The sequence below is a fragment of the Pangasianodon hypophthalmus genome, chromosome 4, assembly GCF_027358585.1.
Source record: "Pangasianodon hypophthalmus isolate fPanHyp1 chromosome 4, fPanHyp1.pri, whole genome shotgun sequence".
Lineage (NCBI taxonomy): Eukaryota > Metazoa > Chordata > Actinopteri > Siluriformes > Pangasiidae > Pangasianodon > Pangasianodon hypophthalmus.
This window is the reverse complement of record NC_069713.1, coordinates 12670414-12683024: the sequence shown is the minus strand read 5'-3', so window position 1 is coordinate 12683024 and position 12611 is coordinate 12670414.

The window sequence follows — 12611 nt, the reverse complement described above, 5'->3', positions numbered from 1 at the left end:
CTTTCCTTCACAAAGGGAAATTGTTTAGCAGCTGATATTTTACTCTGTATTTAAATCAGTATGTGTGTGAGTCTTCAAATGTTTGTTTTTGTTTTTTTTTTTCAATGTGACCTCAATTCTGAGCATGCAGGTTATTGACTACTGAGCTTTTTATGAGAATGCCATAGATCAGCAGAATGTTTAAAAATCCATGCCCTCTAGCAGTAAATGATTATGTTATGTTTCTGTAACAACGCTGACTCTGTGGGTTTGGGAAGATCCGAAGATCCACGTGCAGAAGTTTAGTGATGTAATTACACTACGCTCCATGCAACCAAAGTGCAATATATAATCCAAAACACTCCACAGTTGGTATATATATATGTAAGAGTTCAGGCAGATATAGACAGGCATAAGCCAAATGGGCTTATATGCCTCATGACAACTTATCTAGATGTCTAAAGACTGGGACCTCTGGTGGACAGATTGCAATGAGCATTGAGTGATGTATGTTTCCCACACTGTATATGCCAAAGTAATTACTGTATAAGCCAATACTGTATAAGTACTGTACAATACTGTATAAGCCAAAATACTGTATAGTACTGTATAAGTGAAAAAAAAATACTGTATAATATTGTTTAAGCCAAAAAGTGTGGGTTGTCATGTTACTGAGAAAGTGCAAAGCATTCTGTTCTGAAGACTTTCCCATGTCAGAAAACTTAAAGTTACAACTTAAAGTTACATCTCTGACAACGAGCTGTTGCTGGAGACTCATTCCATAATACTAGATGACTGTTTCCTGAACAGAACTTCATCATATCAACACTCATACACATTATGAATCTGTTTATGTGGAGCATACACCATACAAGTCCCTCTGTAAGTTGTTTTGAAAGAAATGATAACATATTAGAACAAGCACATTAATATAAACCTTGCAGCCAGAACTACTGGCCAAAAAAAAAAAATTGCTCTGTGGTATAACACGGTATGATTTAATTTCCCAGGTTGCTATAAAGCAGAGGCTACTACATGTTTAGTATTCTCATCCAGTTTGCTATAGGAAACTGTAATGGGTTTGGAAAGGCAGCTATGCATCTACCACAAGTCATCTTGTGTCAGCATTCGTTTTAATTCACATTGTCTGTATTTAATACTTCAGCGGGATATTATTTATTGATGCCTCTGAGTGTAATTGAATTGTAATACTGTCAGAAATTCGTAAAAATGGTCAGAAATTCATAGAAAAATACATTTTAAATTGCGAATGGTTGGTAGTGCAGGATGTGGGAATGCTGTAAAACTGATATATTGCAATATTATTTCTTTTTATGGATTCTATATTCTACCGCTATAAAGCCAAGTCTGGCATTCCTCTTGCTGCTTTATTCTATATTAAGTATAAAAATTGTGAATACATTCTCTTTTCCACATGGCCAATGTTTACACCGATCTTTCTGTAACTCTTGGCTTTCATTACTCTATTCTCATGCTGTTTGTGTAACTAGGACCTGCTCAGTAGCACGCTCAGGTTCTTAGCTGTGATTCGTTTCAGCTGAGCTCTGGCTTGGCTTTCATGCATAGCTGTAGCATTACTTAGGTATTTGGCCTTCCTCACTAAGTTGGTGTGGTTTTGCTGCGCTTCCAAGTGTATAAAAATGCATGGACCGTTTGTAGCTGGTGTGCTGTATTCTGAGCTGCTCAGTGTTTGGAGTTCATAAATGTTGATTTAGAAATGGCATGGGATTATTAATAGTTTGCTCTGCCTTTATCCAGACCACTCTTTTCCTTTATGTCATTTCCTTTGCACAGTGTAAGGAAAAATGAAAAGTAAAAGGCTGCCTCAGTCAATTTCAGTCTTTGTTGTCTGCACTTTATAAATGGGTGTTTTTAACAAGACAATGACAGACTGACCTAGTTTCTCCTGCTGAATTTGAAACCTGGAAAATAAACATGACTTCCTAGGAGATTTGTTGGAGTTGTTTCAGAAGTGCTGTTCAGTAAATCTGGGGGATTGGTTTGCCTGTCAGGTTTACATTTTGTAGAGATCCCATTCAGCAAATCAGTGAGCTTCACTAAGCTGTCATTCATGTCTGGTACAATGTCACTCCCAGCTAAAATAACAGAGATTAGTGAAGCCGTCTTCACTTAGCCCACCATTAAAACTGTCTGATGAAAGTCAAAAGAACTTTCTCATTTCTTGATAATTAGTAGATCACTGATGTGCATGTGGATGTTGAGGAAATAAATGGTTTAGTGGTGATGTAATCCATTGCCAAGGCACAGCATAGTGTTCCTATGACTGCTGTTGCCCTGTGGGAGTCGGAAATACTCTGTTTTTAACCTTGATGATCTTCATTTTACAGTCTTTACATGCTCCATTCTCTCTCTCTCTCTCTGCCTCTCTCTCCCTTTCTCTCTCTCACTCTGTCTCTGTCACTCTCTCTCTGTCTATCTCTTTTTTATTATCTCTCTGTCTGTCTCGCGGAGTGCTTCTCTTGTTCTCTGTCTCTGTCTCTCTACTTCTGTCTAGTTTTTTTCTGTCTGTCTCTTTGTCACTCTGTCTTTCTCACTCTTTCTGTGTGTGTGTGTGTGTGTGTGTGTGTGTGTGTGTATATGATCTTAGTGGTCAATTTCAAAAAGCCCGTGAAGTATCTCTTTAGCTTGCATCATCATTAGAGATGCTCGGCTATATGGTGGCCTTTCACTTCAAAGCAAAGCTGCTCTTTTGAAGGCAACGTTTTGCCGCTGGCATTGTAGCAGGTAAGGATATTTTTGCTTGTGAGAGTTCAGCACACGGATACAGTTTTCTCACTTTTCTCTTTATTGGAGCTACAAAGAGACAGTCAGGTACATACACTGACATTAAAACTGATTTTTCACAACTCCACACATTTCATGTTACCATACATTTCCTGTCCTAAGAGGTAATTTCAGAATAATAGCTAAGAGACACATTTATTATACCTTTTATTTTACTATATCAGATTTCCAGTTGATCAAAAGTTCACATCCTTTAGTAGGATTTAGTGGCATTGCCTTTTAGTTGGTTGAACTGGAATCAAACTCTTGAAGTAGCCCCAAGCATCTCACAATACTTTGCCAGAATTTTTGATCATTCCTCCTGACAGCACTGGTGAAACTCAAGTCAGGTTTGTGAACAGTTGAGATGCTTTTTGAGTTCAGTCCACAAATTTTCTAAGGATTCAGATCAGGGCAATAGTCACTCCACTACTTTCACTATTCTGTCTTTAAGCCATTTTGTTACAACTTTGGAAGTATGTTTAGGATCATTGTCCTGCTGCAAGACCAAGATTTCACTTTCTGGCTGATGTCTTGAGGTGTTGCTTCAGTATTTATAAGTAATCCTCCTTCATCATGATGCCATCTGTTTTCTGAAGTGCATCAGTCCCTTTTCCAGCAAAATACCCCATGGCATGATGCTGCCATCCCCACGTTTCATAGTTGGGACGGTATTCTTTGGATTAAAAGCCTCACTCATCCATACATAGCCCTGATCATTATGGCCAAACAGTTCAATGTTTGTTTGACCTGACCAGAAAACACTCCTCCAAAAGGCTAGGGCTTCTTCCTGGTGATCACCTGCAACTTCAATCAACCTTTCAGGCCATAGTGATGTAGGAACTCTTAATGGTGTACGTACTTTGGTTACTGATGTCTCCAGCTCTTTCATCAGTTCCTTTGTTGTGGTCATGGGGTTCAGTTGAACCTTTCGGACCAATGTTCATTCTGGGAGTTAATTTGTGCCTCCTACCTTAACAATGAAGTGTCTGTGTGCACCCATGATTTTTATATTTGCATACAATTCAATTCAATTCATTTTTATTTGTATAGCGCTTTTTTACAAAGGTCATTGTCTCAAAGCAGCTTTACACAAACAAAAGTAAAGTGAAGTGTGTGTGTGTGTGTGAGACGTCTCTGATGAGCAAGCAGGGCGACGGTGGCAAGGAAAAACTCCCTGAGATGGTGATAGGAAGAAACCTTGAGAGGAACCAGGCTCAACAGAGAACCCATCCTCATATGGGTTTACACTGTAGTGTGCGTGTGTGTGAGCACAATGTGTGTTGGTGTAGTCCATGGAAAACAGCTGAAGCGTTTTCGTGGCAGTATGAAGCATTGCCGGTGGACAGGTCCAGAGTGAAGGGGGGGAGGTCTGGATCACCAGCAGCTCAGGAGTGTAGCTCGGCAGAAGGAGAAGGAAAGTGGTTAGGTACACTCACAGTCACCGTGTGGAGATAAAACTCAACATCCACGAGTCCCCCAGATCTACTCCTTTGATAAAAACACTAGTCGCTAAATGCTAGGTTAAATAAATAAGTCTTCAACCTCGACTTAAACACCGAGACCGTGTCTGCTTCACGTACATTGACTGGGAGGCTATTCCATAATTTTGGGGCTTGGTAAGAGAAAGCTCTGCCCCCTGCCGTGGTTTTGGCAATGCGTGGTACTGATAGAAACTGTACTGATACAATTGTTCATACAGATACTTGTGGTACCTTCAGTTTTTTGGCAATTACTCCTAAGAAGGAACTGGGCTTGTGGAGATCCACAATTTTTTTTGAGGTCTTGGCTGAGTTGCTTGGATTTTTTTCATGGTATTAAGTGCAAAAAGGCTCTGGCTCTAACGGTAAGCCATTTTACAGCAACAGGTGCACTCTCAGTTAACTCCTAATTATGATAGTTGGCAAATCAGAAGCTTTTAAAAGTCATTACATCAATTTCTGAAATCTTCCAAACTGTTTAAAGACAGTCAACTAAGTGCATGTAAACTTTTGACGCACAAGTATTTTGACATAGTGAATTAAAACAGAAATAAATCTGTCTCTAATTGATTGCTTTAAAATCGTCTCTGATGTGAACAAAGTAGATGCTGTAATTGATTTGCCAAAAGAAATGTACCATAACATGAAATATGTGGAGTTGTGGAAACTGATATTTTTAGCCTAGGTGTATGTAAACGTTTGGCCTCAACTGTAAATGTTTCAATCATATGAATTTTTACAATTCGACCTAAAAAAAGACATTTTGCAACATGAACGCTTAAAATAGCTAAAAAGAGCATCTCAGAACCTTTAGTAGCTTAGATGCAGCTGCTGGGAACATCTGTCGAGGCTCGGCAGAATTCCTGGGCTCTTGGCTCTGAGAGCTCATTGTCTCTGAGAGCTCAGTGGAGCTGAAAGTGATGGGAGGGACATAGTGTGAAAGAGCTGCTGACTTCACATCTGTTACTATCCCTCGTCCCTCGTCCCTCTCACAGTCTGCTCCCTCCTGTGCGGCCTCGGCTGACAGCACACAACTGCTGTGGCTTCCACCTTTTAGTGTGACCTTTGAACTCCTATTGCTTGGATTTTGGGGTCATTACTCAAATTCTCAGACCATGTGTGTGTGTGTCTGTGGGTGTTAAGTAAGGAATACAGCATGATGGCACATCCTGTTAGAGAAAAAATAATCAACAGTGGGGTGATGTGCTGCTATACAATGCAAAGTGGAGTTACTGATACCTCTCCAGAGATGATTATTTTCCAATAACAGCACATCCTGAAGTGCTTTATTCCTCTTATAGCACAGTAATTTGCCAACAGTTTAGGTTTTTTAATTTATTAATGAGCAACATGTCATGATTTTAACCATTTATAGTTACACCTAAAGTGCACAAGAGAAGTTAGTTTCTGTTATCACTTGCTATAGCAGCTATAAACAATCATTCACTCACCAACCTGTCTTTTTTTATTTTCTTTTGAAGTTGAAGTGGAATGTCCACTATACAAGTCCCTGTGTGAACTGTCACTATAGAAACGATAATGTACTAGAATGAGAGCATTAATATTAAACCTGTGATTTGAATTATAGCCGGCACTAGTTTCAGAGCTGTTTTTCTAGAAAATTAATCAACATCTTCTGACTCATCAGACCAAACCTTCTGTTTGTAATGATAAGATCTGGCCTATTATCATGCCATTGTGTCATTCTTTTAGGGTATCCTCCTTTTCACCACCTATTAAATCCACAAAAATTACATCGCACCTCAACCATGTCAGTGTAAGAAGCAACATCTAGGCAGTGACTAATCAACTACTACTCAAATACTTTCCTCAAGTGATTAATGACTTCCAGTATAGCAAAAGTGTTTTGCTGAAGTCAGTATTTCCCAGCACTTCTCAGACATCCTTTTGACATGTTGGGTTTATGGATCATGCTGAATTTTGACTTGAGTGTGTTAGATAGTGATTACGTCTGATCCATTTGCTGCCCATAGAGACACTCTGAATGGAGTCAGTGTTTACTGAGCCGGGAGCCATTTGCTTGTGGTGCCACAAATAGACCACAGGGAAATCAGCTGCAATAGCCTATAGCTTTGTCTGTACCTTCGTATGTTACAGTCTACCCTAAATTCCTACACATTCTATATATATATACACGCTTTCGCATCTATCCTAGACATTTGCTTTTAGGGAAATCAGGCTTATGCTTTGCCTGATCTCTGTAGTGCATTGTTCTCTATATAGCATTCACACAAGTGCAATTTTTATGCATTCAGTATCCTCAGTTGGGAGAGACATGGGCTTATCAGCTGTACAGCTGCAGCTAATAGATGTAAAAGCAGTGTCATTCATTCTTTTTGTCTTTTTTCCTCCTTGTGTTTTCGCTTCTCGCCACCTCTATGCCCTTCAGTCAAGTCTTCTCTCATTATGGTGAGCTGATACTAGTTTAAAAAGAGAGGGGGGTTTTGGGATACCGACCAGATGGACTCCCATGAATATTTGATCAGGGACTGTATTAAATTTAAAGGTAGACGTTTTCACAAAGATATATTACAGAATGCAATACTGTCTTAATTTAGGAATAATACTAATCTTTATTAAACAGCACCTTATAGATAATCAATCGTCATATACAATATGTTACCTAGCAACCAATAGTGCACACACAACTGTTAAACTGAACACCACAAACTTAAATTTATGGTTAATCTGAAATGCCTCCCCATTTAATATATAGTGCACTATAAAGGAAACAAGCCATTATTTCAAGCCGTATCTAGTGCACTATATAGGGAGTAGGGACCCGTTACAGGTTCAGCCATAGTTCCACAGCTACTGTTGTAAAAATAGAAAAGCAATATCATTTCATCGGTCTCTCTAAAGCCGGCTTTAATGACTCATGGAGGCTGGAGTGACCATTGAGTGTTTTGTCATATAAATACATGACATAATTTTAGCTGGCTTTTACAAGTGTCTATTTTTAATGGTTTGCAATATAACTAATATAACACCATTATGCTAGTTGATGTTATTTAGAAGAAGTTAAGGTATCATTAGTGTTATCTTAAAGTTAGGACACTTTTTAGGGGACTTTGGTGGGTCATGAGACTAGAGATGTTTCTCTAGTATGACATCAGGGCTACAAGTGCATCTGGGTCTCTCCTCATTTATACACTAAGTGAATAAAGCACATATAGGCTATGCTAATATAGCTAGAGAGAAAGAAGCTGTATAGGGACAGAGTTTTGACATAACCAGTCATTAGCATGCTGAACACCTACATCATTAAATCTTACTTTACTTTTTCAATGCTCAAATGTATCTATGTAAAATCCAGGGTTACTTTTGATGTAAATTGACCTGAGGTCTGAGGTCACCCGGGACCGTTGCACCTAGCTGGACATTTCCAAGAAGAAGATGCTGCTGAAGGTGAAATATTAAATCAAGGATTCGTACACTCCAGCATGCCTGAAAATAAGAAACACGGCTCTTGACTGGCACTATCAGACTGTGAATTATAGAAAGGGGAAAGAGTTTGCTTTTTAAAATTGATGCCTGCCACTCATTCCTCTCTTATTAAAAGCTGATAGAGTTTCTGGAACATTGGGTGCTTGTTGGAGTTTTCATCTCTGTATCATTCGGGATGTCTGAAATGATATTCAGGCTTTAACACACTCTCACACCTGCAAGTTCATAACAAATCACATGACTCAGGTTATATAAAAAGATATAAAGCTTAAGGCAAGTTTTATGGTCTTCTCACAAGCGTAAACCTATTACACATACACACAGGAACATACTTGTTGAAGGAAAGATAGGCAGCACCGTTTCTGGTAGGTATTTTTATTATAAGTATTTCAAATGTTTAATGCTGTGTCTTTTCTGAATATGAAAACACGGTAAACAGAAAAGCTGCATTTTTAATGCTGTTAACCAGCTCTTTCATTCAACCACGCAAAAGTTATGGCTCTGTCATTTGTGCCTTCATGTACTTTGAATGGACAATGTTTGCTTAGACTATTTACTTCTATTTCTCCTCCAAAGGCATTCTGAAAAATCAACAGTCAAGATAGTAATCCACTTTGCCATCTAGTGTGTGTTTCACCAAAAGTAATCACTTTACATGACTGCCACTGATCAGCTTCTTCTTTATACCATTCTGTTGGTGATGCTGGTTGTTGGTTCCACAATAGTAAAAACTATTCCACTTTCAGCGATTTCAAAGCAAATACAATAATATGGATTTCTATGTAGAAAGCCGCTGTTGTGTAGGATATAATATTTTTACCATTGTTGTCAGAGACCAATGCAAACCTCTGTAAAAGACTATTGAATATTGCTCCAATATCATCTCATAGAGATAAGCTGTTCAGTCAGGTTGCAATTTCTGTAATGGCTTTTAAACCAAATTCAAACAAAAATCATAGATCAAATCTCACTGATTGTCACTTTTATTTTGTTCTTTTTGAAATAGTACTCCAAAAGGATTTTTTTTTTTTTTTTTTTAATGAGAGAGCTTGTGGAGACACATTTTAGTCTGGAGGAAAATGTTTTCAATTTCAAAATGAATTTCTCCTTCCTTTTCAGCAGAGATTCGATTGACATAATTGCAGAAAGTGATCTAAGATGGGGGTGGGGGCGGGGTGGGGACGCGGGGAGGGGAGATTAGCCTCATTCAGAAGCACAGTAAGACAACTCACAGGCATCCTTACCAAAGTCTTTAACTCCAGAGTAAATGGTGCGATTATGATGAAGTCGCTGCAGGCCCAGGAGGTTTGATTTAATCTCAGATATGTAATAACTTCTGCTTTCTACCCTTTTGTAAAGAGCTACTGGATCAAAAGAGAAAGTTGGGTAGTGTATTTTCTGTAGAAGGGTTCTCTGTTTAGCGTTTCAGTAATGTTTGTGTGGGAAGGAGGAAAGGTTTTCCAAATCTCATCACACCTTTCATAGGCATCTCACACCTCTGCGGGGAACAGACAGGAGAGAGGTGGAAAAAAATATTGAAATGTAAACACAGAGAAAGAGAAGCATGAGACAGACAGCAAGCAATAAAAGGGGTGTTTTAAAGAAAGAAAGACATGGACAGACAAAATGCAAAATAATAGCATCTACAATAAAGAAGGAGGCAATGGGACTCTGGTGTATGCACTGCACAGGTGTGTGAATGCGATGATAAATAAAGTGTCAGAAACACATAGTGCTCCCTCTCTATAATCTTTTGTTCAGATGTGAAGCAAGCATGCAGCATCTGTCCTGTAGCTCTCAGTCAGGCTTGTGCTCCTTCTTATCTTCGCCGGGGCAGGAGCATCCTACTGAGAGTAGCATCTTGTTTCTCGGTGTACCTTAAAGCTTTACCAAATGAGAGAAGTGAAGGTTTTTGGGTTTTTAAAATTATTTTGTAGAGGTCTTTTCAAATTTTTTTTAGCTTGAAACTGAGTCTGAGACTTTCCATGTCTGCTGTTTTGAATAGGCCTAAATAGTCTTGCAAAAAAACGTGCTTGCTTTCCAGTGGACATGATTTCCCAAAGCAAAACAAAGGGAGTGTAATGTGGCTTGCTGTGTGATTGTGGTTAGGCACACAGTAGTAGGCAAAGCTTCACTGATTGATGAAGGTTTGAAGTTGTTGTTGTGCTTGTGTGTGCTGTGGCTTGGACGAGGCTGTATCATGCTGCTGGAGTGATGCTGTTAAATCACAAAACCACACATTTGCTTCTTTTAAGATGGTTGGTTTCTGGGTTTATTTATGTGGACTCATTTGGAATGGAAGAGGGAATTCTTGTGGATTGGGATCCGTAACAAAATATGAATGAGAGCAATGACATCAGGGAATTGGAGGATGTCTGCTACCCCCCACCCCCAACACCAGAGTGATCGTACATGCATCCGACAAACATAATACAATTCAGGCTCATGCTTCAATTAATACATTTCCACTTAAATCACAAAACTAGGCTAGCTAACTAATTCACCAGCATGGTCTCACCCTTAAGGTTGTGGTTCTGGTTAGGGTTATGACCTGGGTTAGAACTCGTACCTTATATTAGGACATAATTTGTAAATGAACATCACCCTTGTTTATTCAAATTTGCACACATTTGATGTATCGTGTGATCAAAATGAATTCACAATTTCTATACATATTCCAATCAAAAAAATCAGGTTTGAGGCATTGTCTACATAACTATAGATCTAATAAATCTATTCACATTAGCCACTTTGGTGTTAACTACTTTCATACTTCCATACCTCTCCACATTAGAATGGGTGAGATTCATTTATAAGCCAGTGCAAGTGTATGCAGAGACGTGTGTCAACCCTGATAAAATCAGCTGTATGTTCATCCTCATTTATGTCAAACTGAGTTTTCTAAAATTCGCTTTCTTCTTCACATGACCTAGCAAATGTTAAGGACATTACTCAAGAGAAGCTAAACAACAGTAAACAGTAATTAATTGTATTTGTTCCTTATTCGCTTGGCTTAACTGTCGCTCATAAAAGGAAAACACACATTGTAAAAAGTTATCCTTGTTCTCTTGCTTTGAGTTGTCAGTTTGACTCTTACATCCAAATTCTGCACAGTGTTCTGGCAATTTTCATATTTCCTTGTGGGGTGTTGGAAAGTGTAACTTACACTTCTTTCTGACATGGCTGGGAAAACACATTTTAGTAATTACTAGAGAAATTATTTACCATGAGGATGCCCCCTGGTCACTAGCAGGTCCAGTGGACAGAGACCCTGGGCAGATCCAGGACCAGTTGGAGAGACTCACAGTTGGCTGAGGAACATCTGCGGATCCCTCAGGATCAGCTGGAATCTCTGGCTGGATAGTGTAGCTGACCTTCTCAGCCTGTGGCCCCCACCAAGAATTATGGAAAGAAAATGAATGAATGAATATTTAACGATGCTCTAACCTTTTGTCTTGAGTATCACTGGGGGATTGAAGTCCTAATTAGGATGGAACAGACCTCATTCTTTCTCTCCACCCCATATTATCGCCCTGAATGCAAGAATGCACGCATCATGCGGTCACTATACTTTCAGTATGTGCTATATATGGACAGCATGCTAATGTGTAAATGTGTGTGTCTGTGCATTCGTGCATGCATTATCATTATATGTTGACCTGAGCTCATAAACACATACAGCACTCTGGGCTTGTGTTTTGTTTGAGCTTTCCACTACCACTCCCTGCAAGAATTAGTTTTTCTTTGTCACGTGTGCATCAGACCAAATATGTACCTGTGTGTGTGTGTGTGTGTGTGTGTGTGTGTGTCCATGTGTGCCTACAGATTAAGACTGTTGGAATTACAGGTCATCCCGCTATGCAGGCTCGCTTCATGTTGGATTGCTTTTGCGCCCTGAGTCTCTGACAAAGCCCAAAATCCAGCATGGAGAAATTTTATATTAGAGATGAATAAGAGCCTGCATCGTCCCATTTAATAATTAAGTACGATTTAATCATATTTCTCTGTCTGTCTTGGTGCATCTACCCAAAGGGAACAAACCAAATTACACCATAATTTGTCTGGAGATGATATGTTATTTATAGGCTTTCTCTCTTTCTCTCTCACTCTTTCTGTATCTCTTTCTCTCTCATACACACACAAACACACAGCAGAACCATTTTGCTTATTTATAGAAAGTGCAAATTGGCCGTGTTGGCTGATGGTTCCTTTTGCTTCGTATTTCAGTTTGCTCCATTGAGCCATTGAATGGTAATTATGATGGTTCCAATAAAAAAAAAAAAAAAGAAACAAACATGTATAAATCTATATGTACATTGACTGACCACTTTATTAGCGACACCTGTACAATGTATTCATGTAATATGTATTCATATTCATGCAATTATCCAATCAGCCAATCATGTGGCAGAAACTGCTGATCTCTTGGGATATTCATGCACAATGGTCTCTAGAGTTTACACAGAATGGTGCAAAAAACATCCAGTGAGCAGCAGTTCTGTGGGTAGAAAAGTCCTGTTGATGAGAGAGATCAGAGGAGAATGGCTGCACATGAAGGCTATGGTAACTCAAACAACCACTCTTTACAACCATGGTAAGCAGAAAAGAATCTCAGAACATACAACATGCTGAAGCTTGAGTCAGATGGGCTACAACAGTAGAAGATGACTGGCTGACTGGATAATTACATGAATAAGCTGGTGTAAAGGTGTTCCTAATAATGTGGTCTATATGTATGCAATTTTGTATGTGGATGTGGAATGTTAGGGTTCCTTTAAGGACATCGTTTTAGTTTAAACAGGGTGAGTGAACACCTATTCAGGTGTACTTAACACACACACACACACATAGTATAGTATTATAGGCTACTTTTGGACC